Here is a 17,661-nt window from a genome sequence, read left to right as displayed (position 1 = left end):
TTGAACTGAGAAGACTGGTCTAAGGCTGAGAAGGAAATTCAGCCTGTGTATTAAGAACTGTAAACTACCTGCAACATCTAGGTAGATGGGGTGAGAAAAGCCGTTGGAATCAAATTTTGTGTAGCCTGGAAGTTTAGCATTAGAATGCATGTTTACTTTTTATTTTCTTAGGTAACTATCTCCGATTTGTATGCCTACTACTTATAATCACTTAAAATCTATCTTTGTCAATTTAATAAACTTATTTTAATGTTTGATCTTAACCAGTCAGCTTGTCTAAAGTTCTTGGGGAATCTGGTCAAATTACAAAGGCTGGTGCATGTCGACTATCCTTTGATGAAGTGGTGAACTAATTAATGAGCTTGCATTGTTCAGGAGAAGGTCTTGAGTGTTGTAAGATGGTACATTTCTGGAGTGTAAGGCTGGGGACTGCGGGTATTTGCTGGTGTCTCCCTCAGTGTAGTTCATGAATGGCTTGAAGAACATTTGTGAAACGTAACTAGGTGTGTCTCTACATGCTGGTGGCTGAGTGATAACAGCACCTGGAGGAGTTTGCTGCTTGTCACTAGCAAAGCATTGTGAAAGACAATCCAGGCTGGAGAGTTAAGGGGGCACTGTGGTCCCACAGTCCCAGGTTGTACCCTGGGATCCCACCACACATCCAAAGTTAGGGGGGACTTCTTTAGGGGATAAAAAAATTCTGTAGTCTTTCAATTTAATTTCCCCTCCCACTTTTTTTAAAGCCTAGCCTTTGCTCTTTTCCCGCCAAATATAATACTGATTACTTGTCTCCTCAAAAGCTTCCTGTTTTACTTCTTACTCTAGAGAACATTAGAGAGCAAAGTTCTAATCTTGTATCTTAAAACTACTAACCTATGAATATTCTGCCAATATGTTCCCCAAAGAAATGTGTGCAAAGAGTGTTTTATGCATTCCTCTGCGGTCGAGAGGCTTCAGTTGTTTCCAGCAACTTGCTTGGAGATAACCTCTATCTTATTAGTGATAAACTGTGATGAACAATCTGAGATGCAAGCTACAAGAAAAATAAAAGTTAGGTATTAAGTATGTTTAATTTTTATTATGAGACTGTCCATTGCTGAACTCTAACAGGAACTCAACCTGAAGTGTTTAGAGGCATTTCTAACAGCAGTGCATGTCAGCTCTCACACATGTACATGTACTAAATATAGAATGCAAACTACCTGTTCTATGCTGCAGTCAGTTTTCAAGGTATTGTATTAATAGAACTCCATTTGCCAGAGCTACTAGACAATGAAGTGCAGTAAAATAAGAGGCATAAAACACAGAACAAAAGTGGGCTCTGATTTCTCCTTCCTAGGCATTTGGTTGCTTGTGCTTGGAATTTTTAATTTTTGTAATTAAAAAGAAAACACTCTGGATTCACTAATTTATTTTAGTCCTGCATCAAATCCAGCTCCAAGTACATGGCCCTGAAACCTGGTTGTTTTCAGGTGTGTATATTGTACTTTTGATTCTGGGACTATATTCGTGGATAGTCTTCATTGAAAGAGGATGGCTCCTTGCTAAAGAACTCACCCTTAGTTGTCATAGCTCTAAATGTCTCAAATGAAATGTGTGTGCATGAGAAGCCCATTGCATCTAAGATGTTAAAATATCCATATACAATGTGAGAGAATAGAAATGTACCATTGCCATATTGTATGCAGGGTTATTATAGCCGTTATGGTCCCAGGATAATAGAGAGACAAGGTGGGGGACCTAATATCTTTTTTTGGACCAACTTCTGTTGTTGAGAGAAGCTCGAAAGCTTGTCTCTCTTGCCAACAGAAGTTGGTCCAATAATAGATATTCCCTCACCCACCTTGTCTCTCGATTCAAAAATTGACATTTTCCTATTAAAATTTGATTACAGAGTGGGGGAAGACAGATCAGGTGTGTTTTTTATATGCACAGCAATTGATAACTCAGAGGGCTTTCTCATTTTAAAGTGCTTGTTTAAATTTCATTGTTAATTTTACGGTGTACAAACTGTCACTAGCAATGGTGTTCACAGCTAAATCATAAAACAATAGGCCTTTTAATCACTTTAGCATTCCAGTTTGTTCCCTGCATAAACTAATTAATTTTGATATGCAGATTGCACAACTTTGCTTTTACTACCATAATCCCAAGGTAAGGTATTTGAATTTGTGACTGCCGGTAGGCTGCATATGTCCTTGGACAGGTTATCTACCTTTGAAAGTAGATGTCTGTAAATTTCAATGCCATAAGCTGTTCTGTCTTCTTCTGTAAAGCATTAGTGTTATTTTTCCCCCGCCTTTTCTATCACATTCTTTCCCGTAGTATCTGAGCACGGATATTGCATTTTACTTTTAAGTGGAGAGGAGCTATCTCATTATAGCTAAAGCAGAAAACCTCACTGGAGTCATGATGACTGGACTACAAGAATCAAACAGGCCCCTTTTGGGGCAAAATATATGTGTGGTGATGCAAACAATGCTGTCCTCATGAATAAATAAGGAAAAATTGCCTATCTTAGTTACTGTCACACTGTTTTTTTCATGTGCAAACAAAAAGCTTTATTTATATATATATATAAATATAAAATCGTACATATATATGGTACAAGACAACTAGTTGATTCAGAACTTGTCATTTTGATTCTCCAGTTGATGTACTGAATATATTTCACGCAACCAGTTGACTGATGAAAACATGGGAGTTCTTTTTTTGATTTAGTGTTCCTGATGATAAACTAATTTATCTCCAAAACCTGTATGTTATCCTCTTCTATATTTGTTTTTGTGTTTGAGATAGTCTAGAGTAATGTTAAGAATTCTGTGTTGTTGCCATCATGCACTTATTTTATAACATTGGATAGATAAAAAGTGCATGAATACTTAAGAATGGTAGGAGAGCTGAGATCCCCCCATATTAGAGTTCTGGCCCTGGTCTGCAGAATTGAAAACATCTTCTTAAATATTCAGGACATTGTGCATGTGATTTCACTTTGTCTAATTTTCTTTTCATTTAGGTAGAATGAAGCATTTAACATTAAGTAGGGATGTCATTGCAACTATCAAAAATATATATGTGTGGAAGTTTTAAAAGTCTTTAATAAAGAGAAAGAAGCCACTATTTTAGTGTTTGGCTGAAAATATTAGTACTTTAAATTAACATAGAACTAATGCCTGCAAAAGCTGTCTCCCTTTATTTCTGCTTTTTCTCCATTTCCATCAGCAGTTCATAATAGGTAAGGCACAAATATTTTACTAAATGAGCAAAGCCTTTTGTAAGACAGAATGATTTACTTCCACACGGATTTGTTCACATGCCATAGCTAATGTTCACACTTCCATTCCTCAGAGTGAGCAACGTGGTTTCGGAGTCTCAATGATGATTGTGTTTAGTGTATTGGGAAGGAGTGAAAATTAGCTTGATTGGTGGCATTTGCCCAAAGAGTTGCTGATGCCTCCAAAAAAAAAAAAAAAGAGTATTCTATTTGGAGAAAACTCTTGTCACACATTTCTGTATTTTTCTGACCTAGTTAGCTATTACCAGCATCACCTACATGGATACAGGATTTAAAATTTTTTATCTGTCCCAGTTTTACACTCTGTGAAGAAGCTTCTGATAATATCACAATTAGTTGCTTTGCAAATAATTTTAACACATACAGAGGATCATGATTCCTGGTAAGAGGTAAGCAGGTGAATTAATTAACATCTTTTGCCCATGCAGATATCCATAATAATAGCAGTTGCAGGGAGGGGAGGAAGGCATGAGAAAAGCATCTGAAGTAATGGACAGGTGACCCAAAAAGATACACCATCCTATGTTAGGCTTTAATAAAGTTAAGGCCGTATCTATGTACATGTTGTACCAACTTTAACTAAATTGGTTTAGAAACTGATGTTAAATTAGTGCAAAGCCCATGTATAGTTGAGTTAAGAGTGCAATTTAAGGTGTTTCGCTACCAAATTAAGCTAAATTGATAAAAGGCACTCTTAAACTGACAAGGGGATTGCACCAAGTGAAATCAGATCCCAAAGTGAACTTTTGACTTTTCCAGCACACAGTTAGATGCTATCAGTTCCTGAAAATCTTGAACTAGTGGTTTGCAGAAATGAAAGCTCCTTGGCCATTTTTTTGAAAAATGGCCATAGCGTTAAACCTTGTGACTTGACCAAACCTCCTCCTTCCTACTGCACCCTTCAACGTTAATTTATTTTTTACATGGAAGTCAGACGAGTCCCCATTTTAGAGAGGAATTTTATTGTCAACACATTACATAAATTTCCTTAGTAAATCTTCACAGCTTTGCCTACTGCATAATGTTAAGGGAATGATTTCAGAAAAGATTTAATAGACTTTTATGTTTTCAGAAGCATTTTTTTTTATTTTTTGAAAAGTTAAAGGGACTGCAGTTCAATTAATTACCTACAGGAAAAATGAGCAGTACTAGGGTTGTAACTGCAGTGCATATGTCTATACCTTTTCCTTCATCAGTGACCTTGTCAGTGACCTGGATAGCAAGCCCATTTGGGGTCAGAAATGGTTTACTTTGTGGTGGGTCTGGGCTTTTTAAAAAGAATTATTCTTTTTGCCAGCATGCAAACCCTGCCACTAAAAATTGGTGACAAATCATGATCTTATGATGTCCCATGGGGACAGCTGAGACCGCAGGCCAAGTTCAGATGAAGCATGGCCCCATAGATCAAAAGCGTTGAAATTAGCCACTGTAGTCATTCTTCAAAGTGTAGTTACAGGCTTAAGTCTATTATTACATTGTTTACCAACAACAGTGAAGAAGCAGAAAGAAAGATGCCTAATTTGACAACTAACTCCTATAAATTACCCACAGTCCTTTTTTAAAAAAAAACCATAATCATTTCTGTGTTCATGCCAGTTTCCATGTTAAATCATAGTCTCTGTCATGGGGCTCTTTGTTAATTTGACTGGAACTGGCAGATGTAGGGTATGCTGGTTAATGGGCTAGCCAAAAAAATTAGGCAAGGTTAGTTTGCAAAGGAATAATGAAGTATTTGTTTTCAAAAAAAGCAGACTTGAGTTTGAGGTATTTTCCAGTCTTAGGGTTCAAACAGTGGCCAGTTGCAGAATTCTATGCAGTTTAAAGCTGTACTTCCTTTTTCTGTTCAGATCTCTGAATCTGTACCTGAATACAAAAGATGTCTGATAGGCTTGCTGTCCAAAACAAAGCCACGTTTTCAAAACGTGTCAAATGGCAGAAGTGTCCTTGTTTTATACAATGTGTCCTCTCTGTAACTTGTGTTTGGGTTAGGAAGGCTGGGTCAGTGTGCCTGTCTGGAGAACTTGAACTGAGCTCAGAGCCAAACCGTGTTACCATTCGAACAGAGTTAGCTTCAGAACAAAGCCTTGTAATACAGATTCACTGTGCAAGAGGGAAGTGAAGGAATGGGTTGGGGTTTTTTCCCTTGGTTTTCGTACATAGCTGTATAATGGTTTCATTTGCAGTCTCTGGAGTAAATCCAGGGTTGCTTAACCTCTCATTTGGCTTCTAGCCTTTAATTTTCAGAACAGATGTTTGTGAAGGAAAAGAGGGAGGAGGGTGAGGGGGGGGGGAGAAAAAGCAAAAGCCAAGCTAGCACTCACGCTGAAAGTTGCAGTAAAGAGTACATTACATCAGGGAAACATGAGACGGTCCAGTAGTGGAAAGGAAAACTAGGTTTCTGTGACCCTTAGATAGGAAAAAATATAAACTAAACTCAGCCATAGAAAGTAGCATGTAGGAGTTTCCAGAGGCATGACTGAAGCAGCTAGAGGTAGGAAAACAGCTCAGTGAGGTCAACAGGAAGGCCAGCTGTCAGCAGAGGTCAAAGGGTACAAAAATTTGACAGTAGCAATTCCCTGCCAGAAAGAATAGGACTAAGCCCAGCAGACTGGCTCACAGAATACAATTAACAGATAGGATTTGGTATGTCTGATGGGTGCCTGTAAAATGTGCTTTAAGGGTAAGTCTTCCTTTCCTTACTTAGGGGAGTTCTGACTGTGCAATACATGAGTAAGGGCTACAGGATTCAGCTTTAATCGAGCAAATAATTGCTTAAGGAAACTTGTCCTTTATCATTCAGAGTAAGAACTGGGAGGTCTGAACTTGACAAAGTGGACTGCTGCGTGCAGAATTGCTCCCTGTTGGACGATCAAGGACTGGCATTACCATTGGATAATAAAGGCTGCTGCCTTTCTGTCTATCTGATGACTTTTTTGGTCTTCCACACTGTGGAAGTAATGGGATAATACCAAATACTACAAAAAGCACAAGTCATCCAAAAAATCTCATTGTCAAAATTTATTCCAAATGGACATGTCCCAAGACGAAACTTAGGAGGGTTTTTTTTTGTTTTAATTTTTTTTTCGGGTAGATTCATTTCAACTTCAATCAAAATGAGTGGATTTTCCTCCCGTGTTTCAGTGGTAACACTGAGGAGGGATAATCAGATCAGAAATGGCTGTATGAATTAATTGGGCTTTTATTTCTTAAATCCTTGCAAACCTCTGTTGAGCCAGCTGATAAAGAACTTGTGGTTTTGTTTTTACCCTTTTTTTTAGCAATAGAGAAAAAGCAGTGGGGAGTGGAAGGAATACCAGACTATGCATGCTTGGTCAAGGCGTAAACTCTGGGGTCCAGAACAGGCTTTGACAAGCAGCAGCTGCGTTTGCCTTTCATAGCAGGTGTCACAGAGAGACTTTGCTAATAGTAATAAAATAAATTAGATGTAAAATTGAAAAACTTCGTATTAACCTGGGAGTAGTAAGAATCTGAGGCAGGACACAGAGCAGAAATCACAAAGGCGTTGCCTTGGGTTGCTGTACTGAAGAATGATCAACCTTAATGTTTCAGAGTAGCAGCTATGTAAGGGTACGTCCATACTACCCGCCCGGGTCGGCGGGTAGCGATCGACTTCTCGGAGTTCGATATATCGCGTCTCATCTAGACGTGATATATCGAACTCCGAACGTGCTTCCGTCGACTCCGGAACTCCACCACCGCGAACGGCGGTGGCGGAGTTGACGGGGGAGCTGCGGACTTAAATCCCGCGCCGTCAGGACGGGTAAGTAGTTCGAACTACCTTAGTTCGAGTTCAGCTACACTATTCGTGTAGCTGAACTTGCGTACCTTAGTTCGAACCCCCCCCCCCCAGTGTAGACCAGGCCTTAGTTTGTATCTGCAAAAAGAACAGGAGTACTTGTGGCACCTTAGAGACTAACAAATTTATTTGAGCATAAGCTTTCGTGGGCTACAGCCCACTTCATCGGATGAATAGAATGGAACATACAGTAAGAAGATATATATATATATATAGATATAGATATAGATATATATAGATATATAGATATATACTGTACATACAGAGAAAATGAAAAGGTGGAAGTTGCCATACTAACTCTAAGAGGCTAATTAATTAAGGTGAGCTATTATCAGCAGGAGAAAAAAACTTTTGTAGTGATAATCAAGATTGCCTATTTCAGACAGTTGACAAAAAGGTGTGAGGATACTTAACATTACACCAGTTTTTTTCTCTTGCTGATAATTTCTCATCTTAATTAATTAGCCTCTTAGAGTTGGTATGGCAACTTCTACCTTTTCATGTTCTCTGTATGTACACCTCTACCCCGATATAACGCGGTCTTTGGGAGACAAAAAATCTCACCGTGTTATAGGTGAGACCGCGTTATATCGAACTTGCTTTGCCCCCCCTTTTTCCATGTTCCCTGACCGCCCCCTCCAGAGACCCTCGTCCCTAATCACCCCCAGGACCCCACCTCCTACCTCGCCCCCTGCTCTCTGTCCTCTGACTGCTCCGACCCCTATCCATACTCCCCACCCCCTGACAGGCACTCACTGGCAGCGGCGGGAAGTGAAGCAACGTGGCCCCAGCCCGCTCTACTCTGACGCTTCCCGCCGTCGGTGAGTGCGGGGAGGTTGGGGAAAGGACGCCCCCCGTACTCACCTGTGGCGGGAAGCGGAGTGCCACGGCCTGGGGCCGGACTGCTCCGCTTCTGCCACGGGGGGGAGGGAGGGAAGAAGAGATCCCTTTCTCCAAACCACCTTCCCCAAGTGACACGGCTGGGGCTGGGGTGAGGAAAGAGGTGGGGAAAGCCCCTGACCGCCCCTGAGACCCTCTGCCCCTTATCCAACCCCTCGGCCTCGGGCGCGGCCCGGCATCCTTAACACGCTGCTCAGAGCAGCATGTCAGCGCTGTAGCGTGTTGTATGCGAACCCGCGTTCTATTGGTTCGCATTATATCAGGGTAGAGGTGTATATATATCTTCTTACTGTATGTTCCATTTTATGCATCTGATGAAGTGGGCTGTAGCCCACAAAAGCTTATGCTCAAATAAATTTGTTAGTCTCTGAGGTGCCACAAGTATTCCTGTTCTTATTAATGGTTCGGTGACTCATTTCATGTCCTCTGTCATTTTATACAATGCATCTTGCTTTGTTCTTACAATCTTAGGCCTTGTCTATATAACAATGTGGCAGTGATTTAACAGTCATATTTTAAGATTTTCATTAAACTTGTACAAACTCCTAGAGTGAATACTTTTAAAATCAGTTTATACTTGGTTTATATCAGTTTAAGCTAGATTAGTAACTCTACACTCCATATGCTCCGTGCCCTTTCCCTCCAAAACCCAATCAAGCAAACACAAATCTCCAACCACCTGAGAATCTTCTTTACTTTTGTAATAAATGGAGTAACAAATCTCTTCTCCCTCCCCTCACCATGCCCCATGTTAGCAACAGGAGAATTCAAAGAAATAAAATTGGCTTATTTGAGTTATGGAATTGTCAGGCTTTTTGCTGGGTTGTTTTGATCATGTATAACCAGCTGATAGATATTCCACTGTTTTCCAAACAGGAAGAAGGGCGGAGGAATGGAACATGGCAGTAGGCTGAATCATTGAAGATTAGAATCTACGATAGCTGTGATTGAATATGGCATTATTGTCTCATTTTTATTTAATGGAAAAATATATTAGAGCCACATAGTATAAGATATCACAGTGCTGAATTCTTTTCATGTGTGGAACTCCCATTGATTTCTTACCTGTGTGTTCCGTGGATTCAAAGAAATAAAGCAAAACAAAACCATGTACATTAAAGCACGTTTTTATGACTGTGACTAGAACTGGTTAATTCGATTAGTGTACATTTTCAATTATGTGAGAACCTGAAAGCTACTTTAGCACCAAATTCTTTCCTCACATGTGCATGCATAACTCATGTTGCCATTGTTATTTTATTTATTAAACGCCACCAAAAACTTAGCTTGCAAGTTTTTAAGGTTTAAATCTTGTTCTAGCGAGTGGTATTTCCTTAGCTTGCTTGAGTTTGTAGACTGAGCCCACATGAGAGCAGAGTGCAGTCAGACATTGTAGATGCTACTGTAGCACCTCTTTTATATAATGCAGAGCAGCTTCCCTGTATTTGGTTCTTGTGTGCGCTTATGTCAGGAGCAAGTTATAAAATGTGTATTACATTTTGGAGGTTTGGATAGTTAGGCTTTTGTGTCTGCTTGGAGGAAGATTTAAAAAAAATAGCCATTAAAGCATTACATTCAATATTACTCACTCATATGACTTAGATGTCATCAATTGCTTTGCAGCCTCAAGGCCATATTACACATGGTTGGACAGTTGAACATTTAGAACGATTTTGGGGAGGGCCAAGGGCTAGGAGTCATTGAATTTCTCACTGTTGTTTTTGAAATCTTTGAACAGCAGTTGTGCTCCATGAAACTGAGGGTTTGTCTACACGAGTCAGCTTTTAGCGACACGGCTGTGCCGCTAGAATGTAGCCGCTGTTCGTCGGCAGGAGCGAGCTCTTCCGCCAACAAAAAACTTCCACCCCCCAATGAGTGGCAGTAGCTTTGTTGGCAGGTGAGTGCTCCTACCGACAAAGCACTGTTCACGCTGGCACTTTTCCTCAACAAAACTTTTTGTCTTTTGGGGTGTGTGTGTGTTTTTTAACACCTCTTAATGACAAAAGTTTTGTCATTCACTTGCCAGTGTAGACAAAGCCTAAGAAACATGGACAGGCCAGCTAATCCAGCCAGGGGCAGTTACGTAGCAGATCTGTGACAAGGTCTCGTTTGTATCACGTAGTTCAGTCTTTGCCTAAGCCTGGTGGCAAATGTGCCATCTAGCCTTGGATTCTGGCAGGCCTCCATTCAAAGCTGCTTTTAGATTAATTTGGGCATCTAAGTCCTGAGGACAGTCACTTGTGGCATCACAGAAGATGTGCATATCCTAAAATGAAAAAGGAAGTAAGATTACAAAAATATCTAAACAAACTAAAAAAAATCCCACCAATATTAAATATTCATGAGGCTATTTGAGGGAAACAGGTATTCTTCAGAAGATGGAAATACAACCCTAGTGAAGTCAGTAGAAAAGGAGCACAAACTATTGTAGGTAAAATACAAGATTAAGGGTATAAATGCTAATGTCTGAGCTGCTTCTTCTCTCTCCTTCTCCCCCTCCTACCATCATAACGGCGAGGAGCTCTAGCCATATTGTGCTAGGTGCTGTAGAAACACAGAACCAGGACTTGGGACAGCCAGTAGTGGAAGGTGTTAGGAAGAAAATTCCACATAAGCAGGTTATTCAGTATTTTCCCACTGAATATTTGTTATTGGCTACTATCAGAGACAAGATATGGATCTAAATGGCCCATCGGTGTGATCCAGTACTACAGATCCTGTGCTAATAAAGAGGCTGAGCAGAAAGCAAACAATGAACGATGCAATGTAAATTGCGATAGTAAGCTTTATGGAAATATTTTTAGGACTCATGCAACAAAAACACAGCAAGAGAAAGAAGAGGCATTTTTATGCTAGATAAACAATGCATAAAGCAAAAAAAATTGGTTAACTGTGTGGAAGAATTAAGCTGAGCAATTTGAGAATTTAATGAGTCAGGAATATAGAGTGCAAATACTTTGCTGTTTCAACTCTCAAGTATTTGCAACATCCCTTGTTTTGGCTGAGACATCATGGTGCATATGAGTCTAAAAATATTGCTCTCTAGTCCTTTTGTCAAAATAGATTTTATGTGCTTTTCTTTTCCTTTCTAAATCTGTATAGAGCATGATAATATAAAACACTGTTCACACGCAGGATTAAGCACACCATTATATTTAGGTAATAAAAATACACAAAAATATATTAATATATACACTAAGATCTATATTTGGTCACCACCTGACCACAGTCACTGGCTTTACCAGCTGGTAAATGCTTACTTCCTGATATAGGAAATCACACTGTAATAAGTGGTCACTTGCATATTACTATGGGCAGAAGTAGGAATGAAACTGACAAAATTCTGCTTATAATTTTTTGTGTAAAATGCCAGTTATTTTTTCATGGAAAATTTTGAAAAATTAGTTTCCGAGATATTTTTTTTAATGAAAATCCCAAACCAAAAATTGGGGGAAAAAATTGTGCTTTGTGTTTTTTTAAAAAAATTGAGGGTTCAGTTTTTTAAAAGTGCTGCTCTGAGGATGGCTTTGCATGCTGCAAGGAACAGGATCAGGATACTTTGTGGGTAATAGGGGAAGACGGGAATACTTGAGAGTTAGAAGATGAATCTCACTGCTTGTGGACCCTGATCCAGTCAAAGGCTCCCATTGACTTGAAAGGCCTGATCCAATGGCCATTTACCAGCAACTAGGGCAGCTGGAAGAAGAATGAAGAGTCATACATGAGAGACATAGTGTCATCTCTGGTGTGCATGTTATGTCTGAGGCTGTCATGGAGCCCTTTATATCAAGCCAATATGACTCAGAAGTGAGGGTCATAACTGAATGTAGTGGTCTTCTCTCTACAGAATGAGTAATTGCTCAGCACTGCCTCGGTATTCTGGGCCTCTCCCATCTTGACTGAACCTATGTCATTGGGTATACTCTGTTCAGTTTAATTTGAATTTTAAACGGAATTTGATTTGCCCCTCCCCCAAGGAGTTTATATACATGGAGAAACATAGGGTTTGCTCTTGGGTGTTTGTCACTAAATTTTATTTCTTGCTTTAATAATATATAAGAGAAAATCATCTCTGTGGTCATATTTCACAGTGGCAAACCATTGTACAAGTCAATGAATCATGGAAGAGTCTGCAGAACTTAACTTTTAAGCACTCCCTTTTCATTCCAGTTATTCCCTACTCTGCCTCCCTAAATGCAGGAGTGTGCTTTTTGTCATTCTTAATTCTTTAGAACAATAGGGTCTTCTTTTTCAACCACATCAGAAGAATAATGTACCCAGTTTGACCCTGAATGCCTTGACAGCTCTTCTGTATATTTTCACAAGCTCTGAGTGTGGGTAAGATCTTGCACTGTGTTGAATTTGTGTGTTTTTAAATGTTATAGTTGCTTTTTGTCTGTGTAAATATAGATAATGACATTTGACTAAAGAGAGGAAGTAGTTGATTGGTACTGTATATAGGAAAGAAAATGAGTGTTTAGGAAAGTCATATGTCAATAAAGTAGAATTACAGGTGTCTTTTTATTTATTGAAAATTCAAATTGCCTGATCTCCAAAACAGAACTGAATTACTTAGAAGCATCCTGCCAACAAATCAGAAATGGGCCATACTCAATGAACACTGAGGAGAAAACATCTCTGGGAAGCCATATCCTGGGCAAACACTTGGGGTGAAATCCTGGCTCCATTGAAGTGAATGGAAGTTTTACCACTGACTTAATGGAGTCAGGATTTTACCCATGATGTATTGAGCATGGCATGACAGATACTCAGTGTTTAATGTTTTCTGTACTTTGGCAACATTTTGTATGTCTTGTCATTCCAGTCGAGATTGTTGATTACATTTGTATATAATCCTTCAGTCAGACACATCTCAAGGTTACTAGTTCTGAAGATCTTCAAGAAATATAAGAAGCTAAAACAAGGGGTAGGATTTTTTTTAACCAAGACAAGTTTTTGTCTTTTTGTTTGGCTCATTAATTGTGTGTGTGGGGGGGGGGGTGGCGTGGGGGGGGGGGGGGGGAGAGTGTCCTTACACTGCATGAATGAGATTACAATTGACAAAAATTATTGTTTTAAAAATCAGTTTGTTTATCAACTGTTAGCTATTGTCTAGCACTGTGCCTGACAGTCATAATTAGATTCTCAAACAATATACACAAATTAATTGAAATTCTTATCTAGCACTCATCTGTGATGTAAATACAGGCTATGACTGTAGTTTAAATTAGCTTGAAATTTAGCATCTGATTATAATCAAGATATCCAAAGACACTGGTTTATTTAATTGATGTAATTGTCATAAAGTCTCTACTTTCATGTTGAAGTCTGAGGTAATAATTATTGAATCACCTCAACCTTGGGGAACACTTAAAATAAAAAAGGGAAAGGCGTAAGTTTGGGTTGAAATCTTGTCGAAGGGCAGGAATTATTTTGCCGCCTCTTCCTTCTTGGTAGCTGGCTTAGGCAGATTAAATTAAATATAGATGTGCACAGCAATATACCATCTTTATCATTCACAAGCGCAGATCATTATGAAAAAGCAAAGGCTTTGTGTGGTGAACTGAATCATCATTACTTATTTACAGCACTAAAATAGTTTGCTTCATAATAAAATATTTCAATAACTTCTTCTAAGATGGAATGTCTCATTTATGAAGTTTCTCTGGGAAAATATAGGGTGATTCACTGTTTCTGCTGCTTGCTGAATAGTTAACTAAAGTGACTCATGGCAAATAATAGATTTAAAGCTGTTGAAGTAACTCATAATAGTGAGCCAGAGACAGCTCTGCATAAACTTTTAGGCCTGGGCTACACTGGGGGAGGGTGTTTCAAACTAAGGGCTTGGCTACACTTACAAATTTGCAGCACTGCAGCAGGGTGTGAAAACACACCCTCTCCAGCGCTGCAAATTGCGGCGCTGCAAAGCGCCAGTGTGGTCAAAGCCCCAGCGCTGGGAGCGCGGCTCCCAGCGCTGTCCGTTATTCCCCACAGGGAGGTGGAGTACGGACAGCGCTGGGAGAGCTCTCTCCCAGCGCTGGCGCTTTGACTACACTTAGCGCTTCAAAGCGCTGCCGCGGCAGCGCTTTGAAGTGTAAGTGTAGCCAAAGCCTAAGATACGCAACTTCAGCTACGCTATTCATGTAGCTGAAGTTGAAGTATCTTAGTTCGTCTTACCTGGTCGTCCTCATGGCGGCGAGTTGACCGCTGTGGCTCCCCCGTCGACTTCACTTACTCCTCCTGCCGAGGTGGAATACAGGCGTCAATTCGGGGATCAATTTATCACGTGTAGATGAGACGTAATAAATCGATCCCCGATACATTAAACACTACCCACTGATATGGCAGGTACCCACTGATATAGACGTACCCTAAGTCAACTAGTCAAATTCTACCTGACTTAGCTAAGTTAGGGTTACCAGGACTCCATATACCGGTAATAGTCTGCCTTTTTGTGGCTATGCTACTTAAAATGGGTAGAATATGTGGTGTATGGAAATGTAGACACTGAAATTCCCAGTTCTTCAGCCTCCACTATAGAAGCTTAACAGTCTTCTGCAGCTCTGTTAGAAAGGAGCTGAGCATTGGTTTATGAGCTAAAATTATCTATTATTTGTCTGTGGAGTTCAGTCTCCTGACTTTGGCTTCACCCCCCAGACTCCAGCTGAAGACAAATGCATGATTGTGTATGAAATATGAGACACAAGACTTCTGAATTCAGCTTGTGCTGAGAGAACAATTATGTTCATAATTTGGGGGAGTATGAAGGATAAATGAAAGCCGGAGAAGTGATGGAAAAATGGATTGTATGCTCTCATGGACTTTCAGCAGCACTGCAGCTGATTTCCCAGCAAGGGAAGCATGAACTGCAGGCTTTCTCATAATGACATTTGAGGTGCATTGACAAATGCAGCATTTAGAAGTTTGGACTCTGACTGATTCAAGCCAGTACTGCTATTCCCCTCAGTTTTTTGACTATTAAGTAACTTTCCAAATTGACAATGGAAGGATTCAGCACAGACCCAGCAGTTGCCAAGATTCATTTTATCTTTTGAAAGAAAGTCCAATATTAATGTCATATTTTGCCTGGGTTGTCTGTCTTCAGAAATTTGCCTGCTTCTCAAGGCAAATAACCAGTCTGTGTTTAGAACTTATTTGGCATATACTTTGCTACTCTTGTATTTGTCATTCAGCTTCTAGGTGCCTGCAGAAATGCAGTCTCTCTCTCTCTCTTTTTTTTTAGCAGCTGGAAACTCTTCCGTTTCTTTGTTATTCAGGTATTTACATTTGGCATGTAAATGTCAACAGATGCTGCCAAGTGTGTAAAGAGGCATATAGCTCTGTTACCAGAGGCATGGTTTCTTGCAAATAAGAGGTTGTTTGCAGCACTGTTCAGGCTGCCCTCCAAGAGGCATTTTGGATCACCTACGGTGCTAGTGTGATGGGAATACCACATTGGGGGTAGTGAATCATCTGTGGACATAGGTTTTTGTTTACATATAAAAGATGGGCAGGATGCTATATACTGTTTTACCACCAAGTGTGTTTTCGTGAGTTGTATGAATCAGGATTAATACTCTTCCAATGGAAAGGTGTTCTTAATGGTGTCTCCATCTGCTTTTCTCTCCCTGGGACTGACTGAGGACCTGCTACTGAAAGAGGCCTAATTTCTAGTAGCTTGGTAAAAATGCTGAAGCAACCTGATAGCATTTCTAAGCAACATTTACACAGAAGTATCCATCATTGCTATGACATCAGGTGCCTAATAATAACTCAATAGCAATTCATGCACTTGCTCTGCTTACCCACTGTTAGTCATTATACCAATTCCTGTGGGCTACAAATAGTAGGATACTTATTAAAAGCAGTAACTAGTGAGTGTTTTCTTATTCACGTTCCTCTTGCCAAGAACGTAAAATCAGTTATACCAATTTTAGGTGCCTTGAATTCTCTCCAAGTTAGATTACTAGACAACTCATATTTCCTCAGCTGCTTCTGCTCCTGAAATTCTCATTGCAGTCACTAAGTTTTCAAGTTGACCTATCACACTTACTAATAATAAAAATGATATTGGAAAATTTCTTTTAAAATGTTTGGAGTGGGGAAGTCAGAAATGTGGCCATTGTCTACCACCTGAACCTAGCCTGTATGATCCAGGATCCTCATTTTCTCTGATGCGGAGGATGAAATAATTGAAGGCTCTCTTAAGAATAAACCAGCTGTTTCTGTGTCTTTCCTCCACATACATATTGTCCATAGAGTCATACCTGTAAATTTTAATGTGTGAGACCATGCTGAAATTTTGCCGATGTCAATAAGTAAACATTTTTGAATTTCCACTTATTTCCCCCTGTCCCTATCAGCTGAGAACTCAAGTAGCTTTGCTCACATCTCTTGTTTTGGCTTTGCTTGTCATTTTCAGTTTCTTGCCCGATTGTGACATCTTTAAAATGTTTCTCTCCAGAACTGATCACTGATCCACCAGCAGTTACAGTGTGGGCTAGGGTGACCAGATCGCAAGAGTGAAATATCAGGACACATTGGGCGAGCGCGGGGGGGGGCGGGGAAGATGATGACGATAAACACAGGTGCACAGCCCCGACCAGAGCCATGAGAGGGGGCACACAGCCCTAGGAAGCTGTGAGAGGGGTTGTACAGCCCCTGCTGCAGCCCACACCACAAGCCACATGGCAAGGACTCATGGCCCCAGCTCCAGCCCCCAGTAGAAGCCATGGGGCCAGGGTTCCAGCTCCAGCCCCCGGCTGAAGCTGCAGGACAGGGGCACAGAATCCTGGTTGCAAAGTCAGATCCAGTTGCAGGGCAGGGGAGCAAAGGGTCCCGGTTCTAGCTCTGGCTCCAGCCGCAGTCACAGAGGGGAGGCCCCCAGTCCTGCCTTCAGCCCCAGCTTCAGCCACTGACAGCTGAAGCAAACTACATCACACAGGTCTGGAATCAGTGAGTCTAAATTATAGACTTAGTCATAATACATATTTAAACATACAGATTTATTTGTACACTAAACAAACAACAGGGGTAAAGGGCCGGGTTTTTTATTCAGTCAATAAATCAACTTCCCAATTTGCAGACCTCTCAGATATGCCAGAAGTCTAGTACTTCTTGGATGACTTTGCCATAGTCATGACTTGCTTCTGGGCAATCACAAAGCTGTAGAAGTCCTTGCAACTCATCCAGAAATTCATTTTGACAAGGGTTTCACTCCACACCAAGTCTATGCTGCTTCGATTCCGGACATCAGTCCATGCACCTTTCATGATTGAAAATACACGCTCTGAGTATGCATTGCTTACGGGTATACTGAGCACGTATGACACCAGCTTTGCCATGTTCAGGAATTCAGTGCTACTGTCCTTGTTTCTCAGCACTTGAGACCAGAGTTCCCCAACTGAATAGTTTCCAGGCTCCAACTTGGAGTTGATGTCTTTGATGATACAGTATTCATCATAGAGCTGATCAAGATCCACTGTTTTCTGAAGGTTTACAGCTGTCACGGCCGCAGACAGATCCTTGTATTCGAATACCCTATTAACTTTGATGTTCAAGCACTGGGTATTGAACAAGTAGCCAGTTGTTGAAAAATCAAACCATTTCTCCAAATATAGGATCAACACATCGTAAAATTTCATGAAGT

The sequence above is a fragment of the Mauremys mutica genome, chromosome 2 (genome assembly GCF_020497125.1).
Source record: "Mauremys mutica isolate MM-2020 ecotype Southern chromosome 2, ASM2049712v1, whole genome shotgun sequence".
NCBI classification, from domain to species: domain Eukaryota; kingdom Metazoa; phylum Chordata; order Testudines; family Geoemydidae; genus Mauremys; species Mauremys mutica.
The sequence above is the reverse complement of the archived record's forward strand: the minus strand, read 5'-3'. Positions refer to the sequence as shown.